The sequence below is a fragment of the Hylobates moloch genome, unplaced genomic scaffold (assembly GCF_009828535.3).
Source record: "Hylobates moloch isolate HMO894 unplaced genomic scaffold, HMol_V3 SCAFFOLD_3, whole genome shotgun sequence".
NCBI lineage: Eukaryota > Metazoa > Chordata > Mammalia > Primates > Hylobatidae > Hylobates > Hylobates moloch.
In genome coordinates this window covers 41,609,663-41,634,899 of record NW_026652278.1, presented here as the reverse complement: position 1 = coordinate 41,634,899, position 25,237 = coordinate 41,609,663, and the positions used below count along the sequence as shown (strand labels likewise).

General features: G+C 44.4%; 1 protein-coding gene across 14 annotated transcripts in view; it reads right to left on the bottom strand.

The window, feature by feature from the left end:
- Positions 1–25,237, bottom strand: part of CPEB3 (cytoplasmic polyadenylation element binding protein 3) — a 241,514-nt gene that overhangs the window by 1,112 nt on the left and 215,165 nt on the right. The gene's annotated exons all lie outside the window — the stretch shown is intronic.

Below are 25,237 nucleotides of genomic sequence, written 5' to 3'. Positions count from 1 at the left end.
ACTTCAATAGAAGACAACTTTTCATCATAGCCCTTTAGGGAACCTTTTTAAATCTAAATGAAGCAAAGCTGCATGACTGAAAACCAAAAAAAGAAAAAGTTACCACGTTCTCACTCACTTTCCTAGAACTTTAGAAAAGAAACATCATTAACTTTATTATTATCTTTTTAATTATTATTATTATTTTTTGAGATGGAGTCTCACTCTGTTGCCAGGCTTGAGTGCAGTGATGCGATCTCAGCTCACTGCAACCTCCACCTCCCAGGTTCAAGCGATTCTCCTGCCTCCGCCTCCCAAGTAGCTGGGATTACAGGCGCCTATCACCACACCCAAATATAATTTTTATATTTTTAGTAGAGATGGCGTTTCACCATGTTGGCCAGGCTGGTCTCAAATTCCTGACCTCAGGTGATCTACCTGCCTTGGCCTCCCAAAGTGCTGGGATTACAGGTGTGAGCCACCATACCTGGTCTGCTACAACATTTTTGAAAAGCAAACTAGCAAATTATTCAAATTAAAAATACATATACCCTTCGACCCAAGAATCCCACAGTTGGATATTGTTCCTGCTGTAATCCCAATGCTTGGAAATATAACCACCAGATGTGAGGACATATGTAAAGTATATCTATTGCAAGACTTGTCCACAATGGCAAAAAATCAGAAACAAAGTAAATGTCTACCTACAGGGAAACACTTGAATAAAATGTGGGATATTTATTCCCATGGAATATCATGCAGCCATGAAAAAGACTTAATTAGTGCTACATCAGTTGATGAGAAAAGATTTCCATTACACAGGGACATTAGGACCAAGTGGAATGATGGATACAAATACCTACTGCAGGCTGTAAAATGCTGAACAAACATACTTAAGGTCATGTAATACATTTGTGCTGATATTTGAGAATGCAGTATTAATAAAACAGCACCTTCTGTCTATTTGAGCTTCCAACTAAGCTTGGTAACAATGCTCCTTACTGGCTGAAGGGTTTTGAGGGATCTAGTCTACACAGTACTTCAGATGTGTCATGTAGTCTTTCATAACTGCCTCGAGGCCAGAGGCATAGAGTGATGCCTTATTTACCAGCTTTCTTAGGGAATAACATATATCTCAGGTTATTTTTCCAGAAACCAGGCACTTCTCCTTTTTGGTGCCAAAATATCTTGAATGTTGATGTTTTTTTGATGAAAATCTTGCTAAAATGTACTAGTCCCCCACCCCCTCTTAAGCAGGAGATATTATGACATTCTTCATAAGGAATGCCAAGTAATACAATGCAGTAGAGAGTTTTCACTTTTTCTGTCCGTCCCCTTCAAAATCTGGCGGTCTGCTATCATATCTAAAACACCTTCCAAACACCTCTTTTAAGTTTGCAATTTCCCATCATTTTCATTTTGCCTAGAAAGCTAGAAAAATCAAGTTTGTGAAGAGCTGAACATTAAATGCCAACAGATATGACTCTTAATATGGTGAAAAAAAAATAGTCTGGGTGCAGTGGCTCATGCCTGTAATCCAAACACCTTGGAAGGGTGAGGCAGGAGGATCCTTTGAGCCCAGGAGTTCGAGACTAGCCTGGGCAACAACAACAAAAAAGTTAGCCATGTGTAATGGTATGCACCTGTAGTCCCAGTTACTTGGGAGGCTGAGGCAGGAAGAGCCCTTGAGCCCAAGAGACAGAAGATGCAGTGAGCCAAGATGGTGTCATTGTACTCCAGTCTGGGTGATATAGTGAGACCTTGTCTCAAAAATATGATATATATGTAATAATAGTAAAAATAAACAAATAACGTGGCTTTTGGATTGCGACTGTGCTCTCAGGGGCCTTTCCTGAAAGCTTCCAGAGGGCAGTCTTCCAGATGAGTGAGGGTGCTGTCCCTGCAGAGCTGCTCCTCTCAAACAGCAACAGTCAAACAGTATTTCTGGATTGAAATCAACAGAAGAGAGGCAGAGCAAGATGGAAGAATAGAAGTCTCCACCCATCAACCTCCACCCGACCCGTGCCCCACAAGAACAGGAAGTTAATAACTACCTACATAGAAAAAAATAGAAGAGCCAAAAATCAGGTAGCCTCTCGTAGTACCTGGTTTTGTCTTCATATTGCTGAAAGAAGCACTGAGGAGTCAGAAAAATAGTCCCAAATCACCATGCATTTAAACCAGCCCAAGCCTGAGGGGAATCTCCGATTCCAGCAGTGGGAACTTGAGTTCCCCCAAACCTCGCCACTGTGGACTACAGTGCTCTGTGTCTCTAAATCAGCTTGAAAGTCAGTCTAGGCCATAAGGACTGCAACACTTAGGTGAGTCCTAGTGCTGAACTAGGCCCAGAGACAGTGGATTCGGGGTGACACGTGGCCTACTGAGACATCAGCCAAGGGAGTGCTGGCATCACCCCTGCCCTAACCCCAGGCTGCAAAGCTCATGGCTCCGAAAGAGACCTCTTCCTTCAGTCTGAGGAGAGGAGAGGGAAAAGTGGGAAGAGCTTTATCTTGCATCTTGGATATCAGCTCAGCCACAGAAGGATAGGGCACAGTCAGAATTGTGAAGTCCCTTTTCCAGGCCCTACCTCCCAGGTGACATTTCTAGACACACCTTGGGCCAGAAGGGAACCTGCTGCCTTGAAGGAAGGACCCAGTCCTGGCAGCATTCATTACCTGCTAGCTGAAGAGCCCTTGGGCCCTGAATAGCCAGCAGTGACACCCAGGACCTTGGGTGAGCCTCTGAGACTTGCTGGCTTCAGGTACCAGCACGGCCACAGTTGGGTAGAGCACTGGGCAGGCTCCTGGGGTCCCTAACTCTAGGACTTGACTCTTGAATGGCATTTCTGGACCTGCCCTGGGCCAGAGGGGAGCCCAGTGCCCTGAAAGATGGGTTGCAGGCCAGGCAGTATTTACCACGAGCTGACTTAAGAGCCCTAGGGCCTTAACGGTCTGGCAGTACTTCTCATGGCTTGGGGTGGCGGTGGCTGAAAAGTGAGACTCCTCTGCCTTTGGAAAGGGGAGGGAAGAGTGGGAAAGACTGCAGTTGTGGTTTGAGTGCCAGCTCAGTCACAATACAACAGGATACCAGGTAGACTTCTAAGGTTTTCCACTTTAGTACATGATGCTCGGAGAGCACCTCTGAGTCTGCCCAGGGGCTTGGGGAACCTCGCTGCCCTAAAGGGAAAGCCACAAGCCTGGCTGGCTTTGCCACCTGCTGATAGTAGAGCCCCAGGGCCCTGAGCGAACACAGGCAGTAACCAGGGAGTGGTTATGGCAGGCCTTAGGCAAATGCTGGCTTCAGGTCGGACACAGCACAGTCAGAGTGGTGGTGGCCACAGGGGTGCCTGCGTCACTCCACCCCCAGCTTTAGGTGGCTGAGAACAGAGAGACTGTTTGGGAGAAAGTAAGGGAAGAGAACAAAAATCTCTGCCTGGTAATGCAGAGAATTCTCCCAGATCTTGCCCAAGACCATCAAGGCAGCACCTCTATGAGTCTGCAGGAACCACAGCATTACTGGGCATGGGTGACCCCTAAAGCATAAACAGCTTAGAATACAACACCCAAGTCCTTTCACATATCTGGAAAACCTTCCCAAGAAGGACAGGTATAAATAAGCCCAGACAGTGAAGACTACAATAAATACCTAATTCTTCAATGCCCAGACACCAAAGAACATCTACTAGCATCAACACCATCGAGGAAAACATGACCTCACCAAATAAACTAAATAAGGCACCAGGGACCAATCCCGGAGAAACAGAGATATGTGACCTTTCAGACAGAGAATTGAAAATAGTTGTGCTGAGGAAACTCAAAGAAGAGACAAAAGTCACTATATAATGATAAAGGGGTCAATTCAACAAGAGGATATCACAATTCTAAATATATATTTGGGCCGAGCACAGTGGCTCACGCCTGTAATCCCTGCACTTTGGGAGGCCAAGGTGGGTGGATCACCTGAGGTCAGGAGTTTGAGACTAGCCTGGCCAACATGGCAAAACCCCGTCTCTACTAAAAAATACAAAGAAAATTAGCAGGCATGGTGGCAGGTACCTGTAATCCCAGCTACCCAGGAGGTTGAGGCAGGAAAATCACTTAAACCCCAGAGGTGGAGGTTGCAGTGAGCTGAGATTGCGCCACTGCACTCTGGCCTGGGCGACAGAACAAGACTCCGTCTCAAAAATACATACGTACATACACACATACATATATATATAATTTATATATATAAATTAATTGTATATATATATATACACACACCCAACACTGGAGCACACAGATATAGAAAGCAAATATTAGTGCTAAAGAGAAAGGCCCCAATACAATAATAGCTGGAGTCTTCAACACCCTACTTTAATCACTGGCTAGATCTTCTAGACCAAAAATCAATAAAGAAACATCTCTATTGATGAAAGATGCAGACTTAATCTGCACTATTGAACAAAGGGATCTAATAGATATTTATAGAACATTTCATCCAAAAGCTGCAGAATACACACTCTTTTCCTTAGCACATGGATCATCCTCAAGGATAGATCATATGTTAGGTAACAAAGTAAGCCTTAAAACAGTCAAAAAAATTGAAATAATATCAAGCATCTTCTGTAACCACAATGGAATAAAACTGGAAATTAATAACAAAAGGAATTTTGGAAACTATACAAATACATGGGCGGGGCACAGTGGCTCACGCCTGTAATCCCAGCACTTTGGGAGGCCAAGGCAGGTGGATCACTTGAGGTCAGGAGTTTGAGACCAGCCTGACTAACATGGTGAAACCCCATCTCTACTAAAAATACAAAATTAGCCAAGCATGGTGGCACATGCCTGTAATCCCAGCTACTTGGGAAGCTGAGGCAGGAGAATCGCTTGAACCTGGGAGGTGGAGGTTACAGTTAGCCGAGATATCGTGCCATTGCACTCCAGCCTGGGCGACAAAAGTGAAACTCCGTCAAAAAAAAAAAAAAAAAAAAACCACAAAGAAAAAACAAATGCATGGAAATTAAGCAATATGCTCCTGAATGACCAGTGGGTCAATGAAGAAATTAAGAAGGAAACTGAAAATTTTCTTGAAACAAATGATAATGAAAACACAACATACCAAAACCTATGGATACAGCAAAAGCAGTACTAAGAGGAAAGTTTATAGTGTAAGCCTACATCAAAAAGGAGGAAAAACTTCAAATAAACAATCTAATGATGAAACTTAACTAGAAACACAAGGGAGAACGAAACCCAAAATTAATAGAAGAAATAAAGATCAGAGCAGAAATAAAATGCAATTGAAATGAAAAAGACAATAGAAAAGTTAAACAAAACTGACAAACTTTTAGCCAGACTAAGAAAAAGAAAAGATTCAAATAAATAAAATCAGAAATCACAAGGTCAGGAACTTGAGATCAGCCTGACCCACATGGTGAAACCCTGTCTCTACCAAAAATACAAAAATTAGCTGGGTATAGTGGTGTGCGCCTGTAATCCCAGCTACTTGGGAGGCTGAGGCAGGAGAATCAGTTGAACCCGGGAGGCGGAGGTTGCAGTGAGCCAAGATTGCGCCACCGTGATCCAGCCTGGCGACAGAGTGAGACTCCTCAAAAAAAAAAAAAAAATCAGTCAATCATATCAACAGAAAGGAGGATAAAAATATTACCATTTTAATTGATGCAGAAAAAGTATTTGATAAAATTCAAAATCCCTTCATGATAAAAACCCTCGGCTGTGTGTGGTGGCTCACTTCTGTAATCCTAGCACTTTGGGAGGCCGAGGTGGGTGAATCACTTGAGGTCAGGAATTTGAGACCAGCCTGGTCAACATGGCGAAACCCCGTCTCTACCAAAAATGTAAAAAAATTAGCCAGGCGTGGTGGCGCACACCTGTAACCCCAGCTACTTGGGAGGCTGAGGCATGAGAATCCAGGAGGTGGAGGTTGCAGTGAGCCAAGATCATGCCACCACACTCTAGCCTAGGTGACAGAGCAAGACCTTGTCTAAAAAATATATGTATAAATCAAAATAGATTAAAATATTAAATCTAAGACCTCAAACTATGAAGCTACTAAAGGAAAACACTAGGAAAAATCTTTAGGACACTGGTCTTGGCAAAAATTTCTTGAGCAATACCCCCCAGTAAACAGACAACCAAAGCAAAAATGGACAAATAGGATCACATCAAGTTAAAAAACTTTTGCACAGCAAAGGATAAAATCAACAAAGAGACAACCCACTGAATGGGAGAAAATATTTGCAAACTACCCATCTGACAAGGGATTCATAACCAGAATATGTAAGGAGCTCAAACAACTCTACAGGAAAAAAATCTAATAATCCAATCAAATATGGGCAAAAGATTTGAACAGACATTTCTCAAAATAAGACATACAGATGGCAAATGGAATATGAAAAGGTGCTCAACATCACTGATCATCAGGGCAATGCAAATCAAAACCACAATGAGATATCATCTCACCTCAGTTAAAATGGTTTATATCCAAAAGATAGGTAATAGCAAATGCTGGTGAGGATGTAGAGAAAAGGGAACCCTTGTACGCTGTTGGTTGGAATGAAAATTGCAACCACCACAGAGAACAGTTTGGAGTTTCCTTAGAAAAGTAAAAATTGAGCTACCATATGATCCAGCAATCCCATTGCTGGGTATATACCCACAAGAAAGGACATCAGTCTATCAAAGAGATATCTGCACTCCCATGTTTGTTGTGGCACTGTTCACGATAGCTAAAATTTGGAAGCAACCTAAGTGTCCATCAACAGATGACTGGGCCGGGTACGATGGCTCACACCTGTAATCCCAGCACTTTCGGAGGCCAGGGCAAGCGGATCACCTGAGGTCAGCAGTTTGAGATCAGCCTAGACAACATGGTAAAACCCTGTCTCTACTAAAAATACAGAAATTAGCTGGGTGTGGTGGCGGGTGCCTGTAATCTCAGCTACTCAGGACACTGAGGCAGAAGAACCGCTTGAACCCGGGAGGTGGAGGTTGCAGTGAGCCAAGATCGTGCCATTGCACTCCAGCCTGGGCGACAAAAGCGAAATTCTGTCTCAAAAAAAAAATATGAATAGATAAGGCAAACGTGGAACATATACACAATGGAGTTCCACTCAGCCATAAAAAGAATAAGATCCAGCCATTTGCAACAACATGGATAGAACTGGAGATCACTGTTAAGTGAAATAAGCCAGACACAGAAAGACAAACATCACATGTTCTCATTTATTTGTGGGATCTAAAAATCAAAACAATTGAACTCACGTACATAGAGAGTAGAAGGATAGGCTGGGAAACGTAGTGTGGAGCTATGGTCGGGCAGGAGATGGAGATGGATAATGGGTACAAAAAAATCAGAAAGAATGAATAAGACCTACTATTTGATATCACAACCGGGTGACTATAGTCAGTAATAACTTAATTGTATATTAAAATAAGGAGTGTAATTGGATTGTTTGTAAGTCAAAGGATAAATGTTTGAGGGGATGGATACCCCATTCTCCATGATGTGCTTATTTCACATTGCATACCTATATCAAAATATCTACTATCTACACCCACTATGTATAAAAATTTGACTGGGCACAGTGGTGCACATCTGTAATCCCAACACTTTGGGAAGTGGAAGCAGGTGGATCACTTGAGGTCAGGAGTTTGAGACCAGTCTGGTTAACATGGTGAAACCCCATCTCTATTGCAAATACAAAAATTAGCTGGGTGTGGTGGTGGCGCCTGTAATCCCAGCTACTCCAGAGGCTGAGGCAAGAGAATCACTTGAACCTGGGAAGCGGAGGTTGCAGTGAGCCGAGATCACACCACTGCACTCCAGCCTGAGCGACAGAGTGAGATCCTGTCTCAAAAAAAAAAAAAAAAATTAGCCAGGCATGGTGGCACACACCTGTAATCCCAGCTAAAATTACCAACAAAAATAAAAAATAAAAATAAAAATAAATAAATTGTTAAAGAATAAAAGGGCATAAGGAACCAAAAACAAACAAACAAACAAAAAACCAAAAGAGAAGTAGCTGCATGAAGGATATGGGTGTTTAGGTTGGCTCGTACTAAAGGGTGATTATTTTGGGTCAAGTGGATTCACCCACATGACTAGTATTTATGGAGTGCCTGTTCCTTGTCAGCCACCATATTAAAACTGAAATGAATTGTAGACCAATACAAAGTTCTTTCCTAAAATAACTTATGCTCTATAAAAGAGTTTCTGAAAAGCATTCCCAAACAATTTGTGGTTTTTGCCATATCCCAGTGCCATCTATACTATTACCTAATATTTTAGTAGATTATCCAAATTAACTCTATTTTTCCTAACAAACAAATATATAACAAAATAAAAACTGGCTTATCTGTTAACCACTACAATTACCTGGAATATCATTAACCTATGACACTTTGGACATACCAATCTTGCGGGATCACGTTACTGATCTATATTACCATTAAAGTTCCAATACTAGAGTCCCATGCAGAGCTGATCACATCGTTAGGCTGAACCTCTGTTTCAAAGGGCCTTGCAGGCAAAGGAGATGAGAACTACCTACAGAGAGACACTTAGATTCCTGCTCATAAGCCTAATGGAGATGACTATACCCAAAGATGCAGAAGAATACATGTAATTTATTGATGAGATTGTAACCACAATGGATAAGATGGACTGATATGGAGCCTTAGATGAGTGGCTAGAGAAGATGGTAAAGGGAATAATATATTTAGAATGCTACAAAGAGAAAGCCGTACTTTTTTAACAAACTGATCTCAATGCTTGTTTTGTTTCTAACAAGCTAGAGAAAATATTTCAGTCTGCAGTCATTTTGTTATTACTCAAAAAACTGACCTCCTGAAGTAAATAAAGCAATGGCTAAACAACTCTTAGTGGCAGAGAATAGATACTAGGGAGACCATAAACTATTCGCAGGTGCAGAATTCCTTCTCAGACCTCGAAAGTTGTAGGAATAGAAAGGAGGCATTGGCCAAGGTCAGGCTAAGTTTGAGTTATGTACTAAACGTTCTATTAAGGCAGCCAAAGACTGGCCTCTGTTACAGTCTGTCTTCGGTGGTGGGAACAATCAAATATATCAGTCAGCCCTCCCTCCCTCCCTCCCTTCTTTCTTTTCTTTTTTCTTTTCTTTTCTTCCCTCTGTGGCCCAGGCTGGAATCCAGTCGGCTCGGACTCCCTGCCTCCGGCTCCCGTGATTCTCCTGCCTCAGCCTGCGGGCTGCCTGGGATTGCCGGCGCGCGCCACCACCGCTGCCTGCTTTTTCTCCTTTGGCTGGAGGCGCGGTTTCGCCATGTTGGCCAGGCTGGTCTCCAGCTCCTGACCCCGAGTGCTCTGCCCACCTCGGCCTCCCGAGGTGCTGGGACTGCAGACGGAGTCTGGCTCACTCGGTGCTCGGTGTTGCCCGGGCTGGAGTGCGGTGGCGTGGTCTTGGCTCGCTGCAGCCTCCGCCTCCCAGCCACCTGCCTTGGCCTCCCAGGGTGCTGGGATTACAGCCTCTGCCCGGCCGCCGCCCCATCTGGGAGGTGGGGAGCATCTCTGCCTGGCCGCCCATCGTCTAGCGCCTCTGCCCGGCCGCCCCGTCTGGGAGGTGAGGAGCTCCTCTGCCCAGCAGCCACCCCGTCTAGGAAGTGAGGAGCATCTCTGCCCGGCCGCCCATTGTCTGGGATGTGAGGAGCGCCTCTGCCCGGCCGCCACCCCGTCTGGGAAGTGAGGAGCGCCTCTGCCCGGCCGCTCCGTCTGGGAAGTGAGGAGCACCTCTGCCCGGCCGCCCATCGTCTGTGAAGTGAGGAGCGCCTCTGCCCGGCCGCCCATTGTCTGGGAAGTGAGGAGCACCTCTGCCCGGCCGCCCCGTCTGGGATGTGAGGAGCGCCTCTGCCCGGCCGCCCATCGTCTGGGAAGTGAGGAGCGCCTCTGCCCGGCCGCCCATTGTCTGGGAAGTGAGGAGCGCCTCTGCCTGGCTGCCCATCGTCTGGGATGTGAGGAGCGCCTCTGCCCGGCCGCCCCGTCTGGGAAGTGAGGAGCGCCTCTGCCCGGCCGCCCCGTCTGGGAAGAAGTGAGGAGCGCCTCTGCCCGGCCGCCCCGTCTGGGTAGTGAGGAGCGCCTCTGCCCGGCCGCCCATTGTCTGGGATGTGAGGAGCGTCTCTGCCCGGCCGCCCCTTCCGGGAAGTGAGGAGCCCCTCTGCCCGGCCACCACCGTCTAGGAAGTGAGGAGCGTCTCTGCCCGGCCGCCCCGTCTGGGAAGTGAGGAGCGCCTCTGCCCGGCTGCCCCGTCTGGGATGTGGGGAGCACCTCTGCCCGGCCGCCCCGTCTGGGAGGTCTACCACGGAGGCCAGAAGCAATGTGGGGGCTGGACGTGGTTGCTCACGCCTGTAGTCCCAGCACTCTGGGAGGCTGAGGCGGGTTGATCACTTGAGGCTAGGAGTTCGAGACCAGCCTGGCCAACATGGCGAAACATGAAAAATACAACAGACAAAACAACCAACCAACCCAGTGACAACAAAACAGGTCTACCCTGGAGTCATACTCTAATTTTTTCTATTTTCCTCCCTTTCTGATCCTTTATCCCACTTTCTTTTTCTTCCTCTTCCTTCTCCTTCTTCTTTGTCAAATAGAGGATTGAGTTATTATCATTGATCCATACAAAGTCCCTCTCTCATTTATTTTCTTTAATTCCCACTCCCCATTTCTATTCCCCATCTTCCCATGTGCAACCTTCCTAATATGTTTGATATGCATCTTTTTGTTTGTATGTATTTTTAGAAAATGTTTATTGTTTTGTGTGCAAAAAAATTAATAAAAAAATACTTAAAAAATAAAATAAAATAAAATAAAGTAAAATCTCAAAAAAAAAAACAAAAAAACAAAAAAAACAAATAAATCAGTCAGGCACCGGCCGGGCCCGGTGGCTCACGCCTGTAATCCCAGCACTTTGGGAGGCCAAGGCGGGCAGATCATGAGGTCAAGAGATCGAGACCATCCTGGCCAACATGGTGAAACCCCCGTCTCTACTAAAAATACAAAAATTAGCCAAGTATGGGGCATGCATCTGTAGTCCCAGCTACTTGGGAGACTGAGGCAGGAGAATAGCTTGAACCTGGGAGGCAGAGGTTGCAGTGAGCCGAGATCACGCCACTGCACTCCAGCCTGGTGACAGAGCAAGACTCCGTATTAAAAAAAAAAAAAAAATCAGTCAGATATCTAGTTATCCTAAGGCATGTAAAGCATGCTTATGGGTGACTAGAAGGCAAGTAGAAGCAAGGATTTCAGATAACAGAATCAAAGTAGACAAGCTGGAAAAAGAAGCAAAGTGAAGCGATATAATTTAATAGGAATAAATCTAAGGCTGGTATCTAGTCAGAAAAATTGGCAGCACACAGCCAAAGCGTAGTATTGGGTCAAAAAAAGAAAGAAAGAAAAAAATTGGCAAAAAATTGCTAAGTCAAAGTGTAAAGAAGATGTAGTTAAGCCGCACATCAAGCGAGGCTTTAACTCAAAGAATCAGGAATATGAAGAGGCTGACAAAAGAACAAACCTAATCTAAGGATTTGTTGCAGGTCATAAGAAGGAAAACAATGAACTGGAGGTCATGGGTGTGAAGGGCAGAAGAGAAGATGTGCAGAGTTGCCATACTATATCAGAGGAAAGAGATAATGACATGAGCACCTCTGTGCTTAAGAGAAATCTAGCAAACAGAGGTCAAGCCAGAGAAAACTGGCTCCAGGTGGTGATTTCAGAGAACCCAGAACATAGAGTAGGTGAGAAGTAGTATGGGGGCTACTTGAATGGAAAACATTAGCTCTGAGGTTGGGTTCCTCTTCTGGCTTCAAAGGAGAGGCTCTCATAATCAAATTGTTGGGGTAAACTACTGGACACAGGGACTTGAGTGAGTACCTTCTGTCTCTCTCCAGACTACCCAGAAATTTAGGCCAAATGCTACAAGGGGCCATTGCATTGTCAGGCTTTATCAACAGAGGCAAAATATTTAGACCACTGAAAGGAATAGCCAGCTGTACTCTGGGTAAGAAACCTCAACTCTGGCTTTCCATTTTGAGCACCTCACTTTAGAAGGACATGACATTGTCAGAAGGACCTGACTTACTTGGAGATCCTACATTATGCTGGCTGAAAAGAGGCCATGATTCACAATAGAGACATCTATAATATGGCCATAGACATCCACAGCATTTCCAGGATCAGAAGTAGAAACTCCATCCAACTAGAGGCTGCCCCGTGGTCACTGTTTGGTGTGAGCTCAATATACCGTGTGTTTCAGAAATACTCTGATAGCTCTTAGGAATGAATTATATTCATTAAAGAGGTATACCTCAGTAATGAGGAATGTAGTTTCTTTTAACTTTTTTTTTAAACTCGCTAGGTTACTTCGAGAAATCAGACCATACAAAGTAGTTATCAATGATAAAAAGAAGTGAGAAATCAACTGATAACATAAGCAAGCTGTTGACACAATATTTTCAATTGTTAAAGGCAACACAACAGAGCTAAGTCTAGACACAAGATAACCAAAGCTCACCGCCATGATAGATAATGTCCCCCATATTGGGTAATCAATGTATTAGTTAAGAAGGTTGCAAATATATGACTCAATCAAGAGAAGAGCATTTCTTTACTTTTTAATTTTTTATTTTACTTTTGAGACAGGGTCACTCGCTCTGTCACCCAGGCTGGAGTGCAGTGGCGTGATCTTGGCTCACTGCAACCTCCATCTCCTGGATTCAAGAGATTCTCGTGCCTCAGCCTCCCGAGTAGCTGGAATTATAGGCATGTGTCACCATGTCTGGCTAATTTTTGGATTTTTGGTAGAAATGGGGTTTCATCATGTTGGCCAGGCTGTTCTTGAACTCCTGGCTTCAAATGATCAGACCGCTTTGGCCTCCCAAAGTGCTAGGATTACAGGCATGAGCCACCACACCTGGCTAGAGAGCATTTCTAAAATGAGTATTATTTCTGACCAATAGAGGAAAATTTCAACCCCAGTTCACTATTTTTTTTAGACACATTCCTGAGGTCTGAGAAAATCTAAGGGAACATAGCACCTCAAATAAGTTTAATAAGTTACATTTAAACTACAATAGCTTCATTTAAAGAGTACATCTGGGACTCAGTGCTTCAACACGAGCCCATTTAGAATCAGTTCAAGTTATAATTTGAACTCACACCTGGGTTTTGCCTGTCCTTTAAAAAGTCAGCTCGGCCAGGTGCAGTGGCTCACACCTATAATCCTAGCATATTGGGAGACTGAGGTGCAGAGATCATTTGAGCTCAGGAGTTCGAGACCAGCCTGGGCAACATGATGAGACCCCCATCTCTATCAAAAACACAAAAAATTGGCTGGGCGTGGTGGTGCACTCCCGTGGTCCCAGCTACTCGGGAGGCTGAGGTGGGAGAATCACTTGAGTCTGGAAGGCAGGAGTTGCTGTGAGCAAAGATTGCACCACTGCACTCTAACCTGGGTGAAAGAGTGAGACCTCGTCTCAAAAAAAAAAGTCAGCTCAGCCAAAATCCCGAAACTATGACTCTTTAGAGTCAAATCAAGCAGAGATCAGTAATAATATATCAAAGTTCTCCTTTTTAAAAAATATACTATGCAATGGCTAGGAAAAGAGCAGCACTAAAAACTTGGTTTTAGAACTATTTAAGGGAAAAATGTTTAAAAAATTAAGGGTTGGGCTGGGTATGGTGAGGTGTGCCTGTAATCCCAGCTACTTGGGAGGCTGATGCACTTGAGCCCAGGAGTTCAAGTCTAGCCTGAACAGCATCTCCAAAAATAAATAGATAGACAGATAGATAAATAAATAAAATTAAGGGTTGAGTATAAGTGTCCCTGTTTTCAGATTTGGCCTTGATGCGAACCTGGGTACCCCATGAAAGGGCCCTGGCTGACTTAGGCCATTTCCTAACATCTGGAGCAACATAGCTTTTTGGAAAGCCCATTTATTTGGTGTGCTAAAAGCTTTTAAACATAATGTGATCATAATCTTCTTGGCATGTGTCATAGAGTACTAAAAACCACAGTAACCTCATTAATATTCCCACTAAATATGGTGTCTTTCTGGTTGCTAAAGCAGGGCCTCCACCAGCAGACAATACAAAGAATGTCTAAACATAAATTTTGGCTGGGCGCGATAGCTCACACCTGTAATTCTAGCACTTTGGGAGGCTGAGGCGGGGGGATCACTTGAAGTCAGTAGTTTGAAACCAGCCTGGCCAACATGGTGAAACCCCATTTATACTAAAAATACAAAAAACATTAGCTGGGCATGATGGTAGGTGCCTGTAATCCCAGCTACTTGGGAGGCTGAGGCAGGAGAATTGCTTAAACCTGGGAGGCGGAGGTTGCAGTGAGTCGACATCACGCCACTGCACTCCAGCCTGGATGACACAGCGAGACTCCATCTTAAAAAATAAATAAAAATAAATTTTTAGTTTTTCAACTATGAGCTGGAATGCTGTTGTTTAGAAAGCAGATGACAGATGCCTAGAAAAGATTAAAGTGGCAGCCAGGCGTGGTGGCTCACACCTGTAATCCCAGCACTTTGAGAGGCCGAGGTGGGTGGATCACCTGAGGTCAGGAGTTTAAGACCAGCCTGACCAACAAGACGAAACCCTGTCTCTACTAAAAATACAAAATTAGCCAGGCATGGTGGCGCATGCCTGTAGTCCCAGCTACTTGGGAGGCTGAGGCAGAAGAATCTCTTGAACCTGGGAGGCAGAGGTTGCAGTGAGCCAAGATAGTGCCACTGCATTCCAGCCTAGGCAACAAGAGCGAAACTCCGTCTCAAAGAAATAAAAAAAAAGAAAGAAAATTAAAGTGGCGGGCTGGGCGCAGAGGCACACACCTGTAATCCCTGCACTTTGGGAGGCCAAGGCAGGCAGATTACCTGAGGTCAGGAGTTCGAGACCAGCCTGACCAACACGGAGAAACCCCGTCTCTACTAAAAATACAAAATTAGCTGGGTGTGGTGGTGCATGCCTGTAATCCCAGCTACTTGAGAGGCTGAGGCAGGAGAATTGCTTGAACCCAGGAGGCGGAGGTTGCGGTGAGCCGAGATCACACCATTGCACTCCAGCCTGGGCAACAAGAGCAAAACTCCATCTCGAAAAAATAAATAAATAAAAATAGATAAAATTAAAGTGGCAATGTGAAAACAGCTTTTCCACACCAACAAAGTTATCCAAAACTCTCAGATATAGCAAATCCACAGTTATAAATTTTAGAAGCAATCTAGGGTAGATTTTTAAAAATCAGAGGGGAAACAGTTGGGATTTTATTTTGTTTTTACTTTACAAAGGATGAGACTTACCATTTTTCACATTCTCAAGTGCTAGGGTTATGAAAGATTTTAAAATTACCTTTGTGCCCTTCCCACAGTTTAAGAACTTACTTATTTTCCCATAGCAGGGCTTCTGTGTCAATGCCTCTGCCATATGTTATGGAGTGCGAAGAGTTCTATGAGGGCTGCTCTGTTTAGCCTTAAGACAATGTTCAAACGAAACACAGAAGGGTGGGCTGACAGTATCTGGCACAGTGGTTTCCTACTATGCTGCTTGGAAATGGGGCTGGAGGTATGGGTATAAATCAGTCCAAAACCAAGTGCTAGTATCATATGGTGAACAAAGGGCAAGGAAATTGTTAAAAATGTGAAATGCATAACTATCATGGTATCACCCCCTCAGGGTATAGAGATGCAGAGCACCCTTGCTATACCACAACCTCATGGGCCTCTGTTTCCCCTAGCCTATGAGGGGTTTGAACCAGCTCTTACAAGTAGGAATAAGCACTCACCAAAATTCTGCTAACTTACTTCTAACACCTGACTTCTACAGTTGAATCTGAATGTTCTACTAAGTATTTAGAAAAAAGGCAATGGACCTTTTTCCAATTCTTTATCTCATAAACAACCTTTACACTCAACTATGAGCAGGAAAGATGAATATTTAAATCACTGTAAAGTTTTCATATTAAAAATGATCACAAGTCCAAGGGAGGAGACATGAAAGAACAGAGAAGGACAGGAGAGTCAGAAGTCAGGACTTGGAAGGAGAGCCTGGACAAAAGGTTCTATTCCATTCAAAGATCTTTACCTTCCTTTAGATAACCCAAACTCCCTTTAAAAAACTATTCCTAGTCAAGGGCTCAGAGACTCCCAGTACTTCAAAATAAGCCCAGGTAGGATTAGTTCAGATGATATTTGAACTCACTTCTGAGTGCTGCTTCCTCTAGGGTCAAGTCAAACATAGCTATAGACACAGCTAGGAAGCTTTCAAGCCAGGTCAGGCAGGGACCACTAAGAGCAGCAAGATAAAGGCTGGGTTGTATGAATCCCAACTAAGGATAGGAGTAGAAATAGTCTGAGAACAGGTCATCTCATCCTTACTTCTTTTGCTATTGAGTCATTGTATATATTCCCGCTGTGGTCAGGAACAAAGTACAGTATTATCAGCATTTCTGTTAGCATGGTTCCTAACGGAAATATGGGTCATATTAATCTTCATGTAGGCTAAAAATATACAGCCTCTGGTAGTCTAGTAAATGCCCAACATGTGTCTACTAAACAGAGAGAGAGAGAGAAAAAAAAAGATTAAATATATTAAGTACTTAAGGTACTTGCAAAGAATGGTACAATGGATAAAAGGTCATTAAATAAAAAATTGACTATTCTAAAGAACATGCTACTCAAAGCAAATATTTTGTGCTTAGCTATCACAATGCCTTTTTTGAGGCAGGGTCTCAGTCTGTCACCCAGGCTGGAGTGCAATGGTGTGATCTCAACTCACTGCAACCTCCACCTCCCAGGCTCAAGTGATTCTCCTGCCTTAGCCTCCTGAGTAGTTAGCATTACAGGCACCGTACCACTACTGTCCCGGCTAATTTTTGTATTTTTAGTAGAGATGGGGTTTCACCATGTTGGCCAGGCTGGTCTCGAACTCCTGACCTCAAATGATCCACCCGCCTTGGCCTCCCAAAGTTCTGGGATTACAGGCATGAGCCACTGTGCCAGCTACAATGTTCTTTAAATAAAAAGTATTAGAAAGTCCAAAATTGGCAAACTAAAAGTCGCTCTGGTTCCCAACATGAAGCTAAAATAGAGTCACGGGAACACTTTGTCAATGGTATACTGATTTCAACAATGATTTTTCCTTCTTATATGGAGACATTTTAGATGTGACAGATAATCTCAAATAATCAAAAGATAAAGAATTACAAATACTAAAGGGAATATCAACCACAATGTCAATGCCCCACTACTACATGGACATGCAGTTGCTATTTCCTTGCCCTGTCCGAAACCTTCTCTAGATATAAAATACATGGTAGATGGGACACATTTGGAAAAAAGGGGCCAAGAGAAAGGGAAAAACAATCAACTGCTTATTAAGCTTCTGCATTTGAGCATGAAAGAAGGAAAGAAGCTGCAAACACAGTGTTTTTCTCAACTGGGTTCTCTAAAACATTATTTCCAAGAAATGACACATTTTTCCATGATCAAAACAAATTTGTGAAAAACTGCATATTGCCTCCTTCTTGTGTCTTCACAATGAAGATTAGTATATGAAAGATTATAATATGTCATAGAATAAACCAGCCTTTCTTTAAACAAGCATTTCTGAACTCATTTGACTCAGCAAAATTTTTTAAATAAAATAGATAATAAAATCCCAGGAGACTCATGTTTTATGGAGCATACTTTAAGAAACATAGAGGAGCTAATTGTAGGGACATTTTCCCTAGAATATGGGTAGAGAAGACCTGCCTGCTGAGATCTCTTCCTCTGTTTAAAAAATTAACATATGGCTGGGCACAGCGGCTCACACCTGTAATCCCAGCACTTTGGGAGGCCGAGGCGGGTGGATTACCTGGGGTCAGAAGTTCAAGGACAGCCTGGTCAACATGGAGAAACCCTGTCTCCATTAAAAATACAAAAATTAGCTGGGTGTGGTGGTGGGTGCCTGTAATCCCAGCTACTCGGGAGGCTGAGGTAGGAGAATCACTTGACCCAGGAGGTGGAGACCGCAGTGAGCCAAGATCGTGCCACTGTACTCCAGCCTGAGCAACAAAACGAGTTTCCACCTCAAAACAACAAGAGCAATAACAAAAATAAAAATAAAAAACTCATATATGAGCTTCAAGTCAGTGACAGGTTTAAAAAAAAAAAAAAGAACTCAAATAATCAACCAACTTTACCCCGATTTTGCCTGAAATATTTAACTCCCTTTATCACCTGAAATTCCAATTAGATTGTTTTTAATAAGCATCTTCCAGAAGAGTTCAAATGTTAGTCATCCATGGTTTGACATAAATTAACTTGTTATCAGTGCTATCATATATTGACAGAGTGTTTTACAGTTTTCAAAAACACTTTCATTTATACACACACATACACAAACACACACACTTCCTTCAAGCTATATAATAAGTGATACAGTCGAGACTAAAACCCCAGATTGGCTAATTCTAGTCTAGTATCCTTTCTACTAGTAAAAATATTTCTATGGGACGAATTGGGAAACTATAACCAATGTCTACTGCATGATGCATTTAAAGTTGTAAAGATCTGATTTACAAATTCCTAGGGGACAACATGACCAAGTTGAGCTAGACAACGGTTGTGTTGGGGGGCAGGGGGAATTGCCCCAGATTTTTATAAACAAATTTTTCATATCTATCAAGTCATATGTTTTTGCTAGGCTAAGGAGATTCAACTGAATCTACACTTTAAAAATTTTCTCATGACTGGCCGGGCACAGTGGCTCACGCCTGTAATCCCAGCACTTTGGGAGGCAGAGGCGGGTGGATCACAAGGTCAGGAGTTCAAGACCAGCCTGGCCAAGATGGTGAAACCCCATCTCTACTAAAAACTACAAAAAAAATTAGCTGGGCGCGGTGGCAGGCGCCTATAATCCCAGCTACTCGGGAGGCTGAGGCAAGAGAATCGCTTGAACCCAGGCCACAGAGGTTGCAGTGAGCTGAGATCAAGCCACTGCACTCCAGCCTGGGCGACAGAGTAAGACTCCGTCTCAAAAAAAAAAAATTTTCTCATGACCACATAGAGTAGACAATAGAAAACCAGCCACATAAAAGAATTGCCCATTTTCAATGATCTCATTTTCATACTACAAAAATCTTTCATATGTAAATGACCTAGATTTCCATTACATTTAAAAAACTGGATTTAGCACAGCTTTTACATCTTAAGAGTTCATTTGACATCACTTCTAAAAATACCACTGGAACAGAAAGAATGTGTACAGGTGCCATCTTTGGCTCTTATTGTGTTTAAATACTTTAAACTCAGTTTTTTACAGAAACACCATTCAAAGGAATATAAGCAAAATTTAATCCTAACCTGTATTTCATTTCAGGTTCAAAATCTTTTCACTATCAGAGAAAAGATACTGGTAAAAATACCACTTTCAAGACTAAAATGAAAAAAGCCTTCGATCCTTTAAATGAAAAAACATACCCAGTTGTCTACATCTATAAAAGGAACTTAGTCTTTACATGTGTGTCTTGACTAACATCCAACCAGAATATTGACAGATTGGCACCTATGTTAACTTTTTTTAAAGTATCAACTTCAACTATTTCATTTTCCTTATATCAAGGATACTTAGTGGAACTGAATAAATACTTTAAAAGGAAAAAAAAAGAGCCAACAATTAGCCTTTGGATGTATGATTAGGCCATAGCATAATTTAAATAGGCCAGGCTCAGCAATAATACAAATCAACATCTGCCTGTACAGCCTAGTAACTTCCCAGAGTACTTCTTCAACTGTCATGGTTTATCTGTGCAATAAAGTGTGAGGTAGTTAGGCTGGTGTTCTTATTACCTCAGGATAATGAAATCAAGCCTCTAAAGGTTAAGTAGCTTGCTCAAGGTCATACCACGATTGGAAAAAGCTAGGAATAGATCCAGATCTCTGAATTCCTAAGCCAGTACTTTTTTTTGTTTTGTTTTGTTTTGTTTTGTTTTTGTTTAACTACAGCAATGGTTCTCTGGGAGGTGGGGACAGAGTTGAGTATGGGATGTATCCCCCACTTACATACTAATGATCATGCCTGTAACTGCCCCACTCTATTAGAGTTCTAGGGAGCCTCTGTTACGCACGAGTGTAACATACACCTCAAATATGCGGAGGCAGAAGAAATGCTGAGAATTATGTGCTGAGTATCATACAACATTGACGTTGTCAACACAAGGACAAATTACCAATTAGCCAACAACTAGTAAACATGAGCCATAAGGTAAGTCTTAATTGATTTACTTCAAGATGCTAACGACTTTTTTCCTTGAAAGTAAAAACTAAGGCATGAATCTGCGTCTTTTTTTTTTTTTTTTTTTTAATAGGGTCTCCCTGTGTCACCCAGGTGGGTACAATCGTAGCTCACTGCAGCCTCAAACTCCTGGGCTCAAGGAATCCTCCCATCCCAGTCTCCCGGGTAGCTGGGACTATAGGCATGTGCCATTATGCCCCACTAATTTTTTTTATTTTTTGTCAAGACTGGGTCTCACTATATTGTCCAGGCTGGTCTTGAACTCCTGGCCTCAAGTGATCCTTCCGCCTTGGCCTCCCAAAGTTCTGGGATTACAGGTGTGAGCCAGTGTGCCTGGCCCTATCTGTGTCATTTACAACAAAATGTTTCAGAGGCCAGGCACAGTGACTCATGTCTGTAATCCCAGCACTTTGGGAGGCCAAGGCGGGCAGATCACCTAGGGTTAGGAGTTTGAGACCAGCCTGGCCAACATGGCGAAACCCTGTCTCTACTAAAAAAAATACAAAAAATTAGCTGGGCGTGGTGGCAGGCACCTGTAATCCCAGCTACTTGGGAGGCTGAGGCAGGAGAATCGCTTGAACCTGGTAGGCAGAGGTTACTGTGAGCAGAGATCATGCCACTACACTCTAGCCTGGGTAACACAGTGAGACTCCATCTCAAAAAAAAAAAAAAAAAAGTTTCATAACACTAAAATTGCCAACATCTTTACTAAATTTTAAAAAAATTAAACAGATGGGATCTCACTCTGTCACCCAGGTTGGAGTTCAGTGGTGCAGTCATAGCTCACTGTAGCCTCAAGCTCCTGGGCTTAATAGATCCTCCTGCCTCAGCCTCCCCAGTAGCTAGGACTACTGGCATGTGTCACCACACCTGGATAATTAAAAAAAAATTTTTTTTTGGCGAGATGAGGGTCTTGTTATGTTGCCCAGGCTGGTCTTGAACTCCCGGCCTCAAGCTGAACTCCTGGCCTCAAGCTATCCTCCCACCTCAGCCTCCCAAAACATTAGGATTATAGGTGTGAGCTCCTGGATAAGCAGCAAGGCTCAGGAAGGGCATCCAACGAAGACAGCTCTGCCCTCAATTGTCAAGTATCTTGAGAAAGTTTCCAAACCTCTCTTAGATTCTCCAGTGTGCAAAACAAAGAGGGTTGGACCAGGTCATGCCTAAGTTTAAGTCCAACTTGAGTGTATTGTAAGTGCCAAAAAACACTTTTGATATTCTGAACAGCGAAATCTAAATTTCTTTAGAGTGTCCTTAACTAAGTAGAAAAAGAAAGCTGTGCAAAGTGCTCTCTGGTGGACAGTTGGATATGTGAAAGAATGGTTTAAAAGGTCTTCCCATCTGGGCCACCTCTCTTTTTAACTATTTTTAATTTTTTTTTAATTAAAAAAATGGTTTTTTAAAAGAGAATGATCTCGCTACATTGCCCAGGCTGGTCTCAAACTCCTGGCCTCAAGCAGTCCCCCCAGCTCAGCCTTCCAAAGTGCTGGGATTATAGGCATGAGCCACTGTGTCTGGCCTCTTGGGTCACCTCTCAATCATCATTCATTCACTATAATAACTCATTCAGGCATTAATTCAAAAATAATTAATGTGTGTCCACTAGGTGTCAGGCATTGTGTATACTGTAGTTAAACTGAAAGACAGGTATTGCCCTCCTGAATTTGTATCATCTAACAGAGTAGATGGACATTAAACAAAGCATTATTTCATTATACTGGCATTTAATGCTACAAATAAATGGTAGACATGTATTATGACAACAATCTATGGGGGAGGTATAAGCTCCAATGAAGAAAAGATTCTTAAAAATATCACAATTAAGCTGAGACCTGAAGGAAAAGTGGGTATTAGCCAGGCAACGTATGTATAATGACCCTGAGAAATAGGGGAAAAGGCCAGCTATGGCTGGCTCGAGATAAGGAAGGGAGAAGTGAGGGCTAAGGCAGAAGTACATAGTACATGAAGGGTCATTTAGGCAATTTTAAGGACTTTGACCTTTATCCCAAGGGCAGTGGAACATAATCAAAAGGTTTAAAGGAGTGAAAAGACATGATTAAATTATGAGTATAAAAAGCTCACTCTGGTTGCTGTCTAAAAAATGACTTGGAGATGGGATAAAATTGAATTGGGGAGCCCTAGGGGAAGATATGCTAGATGTCCAGGTGAGAGATGACTCTAGATGTCTAGTATCCAGGCTTCCATGGCTGCTTCCAGTTGTTGCCCTCCTATATATCCTCCTACTTGATTCTGCACATTAGTGAGTGCCTGCTGTGTGCCAAGCACTTCCATTCAGACTCCTGAGCAAAAGCAACAGAATTAAGATCATAGCAGCTCTGTGAGGAACTCCTAGTAGAAGAAGCGTCTTCCACTTCTCTTAGTCCTCCCATGGCTGGACATGCCACAGCAAAACGTTGCCGATGTGTAGATTTATCAACTTATTCCAACAAGAAGTACTCTAATCACAGTAACAGCAGGGTTCAGAAGTTTCCCCCAAGAGCCTGGGCTACTTTGTTCCTGTGACTTTGAAGAGCACAGGTTAAATAAGTAGGATCCTCTCTATATTATGAGCTGAATAATTACAGAGAATAAATAAAGTGTATCCCCTACCACCATTCCACTATTGTTATTATGCAGTTGATCTTCTTACTGCAGACTTAAAGGCTGTACATTAAAACACCTCTATGTTTCTTAAGACATGAAATATGGGATGATTAAAAAAATACCTCTGTGTTCTAAAACTGATTGTGATGGCTACACAATTATGTAAATATACTAAAAAACGTGTAATTGTACACTTTAACTCGGTGAACTGTATGCTATGTGAATAGCATAAAACAGCTCAATAAAGCTGTTACAAACAACAACAAAAACATCTCTTCCTTAAAGGTCATGAGATTATGGATGAGTGAAATGACAGCAGAGATGAAAGTACCAAATCTACAGGATAACAAAGATACATTAAATAATATAAATGTTGCCTACTGACATATTTTATATTCATAAGCAAGCCAAAAAATCTCTAAGATGGTGAGAAGAAATCAAATCTATAAAGCTTGTATTTCTCCCATGAAACACTCCATATAAAAGCTTCTCCAAAGATCAACAACAATAATAAACATATAAAATCTCAAAAGAGATATCTTTTTCGGAAAAAGTTGGTCGGATACAAAAGAGATAAAGGAGATATACCAGCTAATTTCTTCTTCATGTACCTTCCACACTGTACACAAGAAAGGTGCAACTCCGTCCCTCCCTCCCTTCCTTCCTTCCTTCTGTGGCCCAGGCTGCAGTAAACTCGGCTTGCTGCACACTCCCTGTGTCCGGCTCCCATGATTCTCCTGCCCTGGCCTGCGGGCTGCCTGGGATTGCCGCCGCGCGCCACCACCCCTCCCTCGTTTTTCTCCTTTGGCTGGAGGCGCGGTTTCGCCATGTCGGCCACACTGGTCTCCAGCTCCTGACCTCCAGTGCTCTGCCCGCCTCGGCCTCCCGAGGTGCTGGGACTGCAGATGGAGGCTCGCTCATTCGGTGCTCGGTGTTGCCCGGGCTGCAGTGCGGTGGCATGGTCTTGGCTCGCTGCAGCCTCCGCCTCCCAGCCGCCTGCCTTGGCCTCCCAGGGTGCTGGGATTGCAGCCGGCTGCTGCCCCGTCTGGGAGGAGGGGAGCGTCTCTGCCTGGCCGCCCATCGTCTGGGTTATGAGGAGCTCCTCTGCCCGGCCGCCCCGTCTGAGAGGTGAGGAGCGCTTCTGCCCGGCCGCCACCCCGTCTAGGAAGTGAGGAACGTCTCTGCCTGGCCGCCCATCGTCTGGAATGTGAGGAGCGCCTCTGCCCGGCCGCCCCTTCTGGGATTTGAGGAGCGCCACTGCCCGGCCGCCCCGTCTGGGAAGTGAGGAGCGCCTCTGCCCCGTCGCCCCGTCTGGGAAGTGAGGAGCGCCTCTGCCCGGCCGCCCCGTCTGGGAGGTGGGGAGCGCCTCTGCCCGGCCGCCCCGTCTGGGAGGTGGGGAGCGCCTCTGCGCAGCCGCCCCTTCTGGGAGGTGGGGAACGCCTCCGCCCGGCCGCCCCGTCTGGGAGGTGGGGAGCGCCTCCGCCCGGCCGCCCCGTCTGGGAAGAAGTGAGGAGCGTCTCCGCCCGGCCGCCCCGTCTGGGAAGAAGAAGTGAGGAGAGTCTCCGCCCGGCCGCCCCGTCTGGGAAGAAGTGAGGAACGTCTCCGCCCGGCCGCCCCGTCTGGGAAGTGAGGAGTGCCTCTGCCCGGCCGCCCCGTCTGGGAAGTGAGGAGCGCCTCTGCCCGGCCGCCCATCGTCTGGGAAGTGAGGAGCGCCTCTGCCCGGCCGCCCATGCGCCTCTGCCCGGCCGCCCCTTCTGGTATGTGAGGGGCGCCTCTGCCCGGCCGCCCCGTCTGGGAAGTGAGGAGCACCTCTGCCCGGCCACCCATCGTCTGGGATGTGAGGAGCGCCTCTGCCCAACTGCCCCGTCCGGGAAGTGAGGAGCCCCTCTGCCCGGCCGCCACCCCGTCTAGGAAGTGAAGAGCGTCTCTGCCCGGCCGCCCCGTCTGGGAAGTGAGAAGCACCTCTGCCTGGCCGCCCCGTCTGGGATGTGGGGAACACCTCTGCCCGGCCGCCCTGTCTGCGAGGTCTACCACAGAGGCCAGAAGCAACGTGGGGGCTGGATGTGGTGGCTCACGCCTGTAGTCCCAGTACTCTGGGAGGCTGAGGCGGGTTGATCACTTGAGGCTGGGAGCTCGAGACCAGCCTGGCCAACATGGCGAAACATATGAAAAATACAACTGTCAAACTAACCAACGAACCAAGCGACAACAAAACAGGTCTACCCTGGAGTCATACTCTAATTTTTTCTATTTTCCTCCCTTTCTGATCCTTTATCCCACTTTCTTTTTCTTCCTCTTCCTTCTCCTTCTTCTTTGTCAAATAGAGGATTGAGTTATTACATTG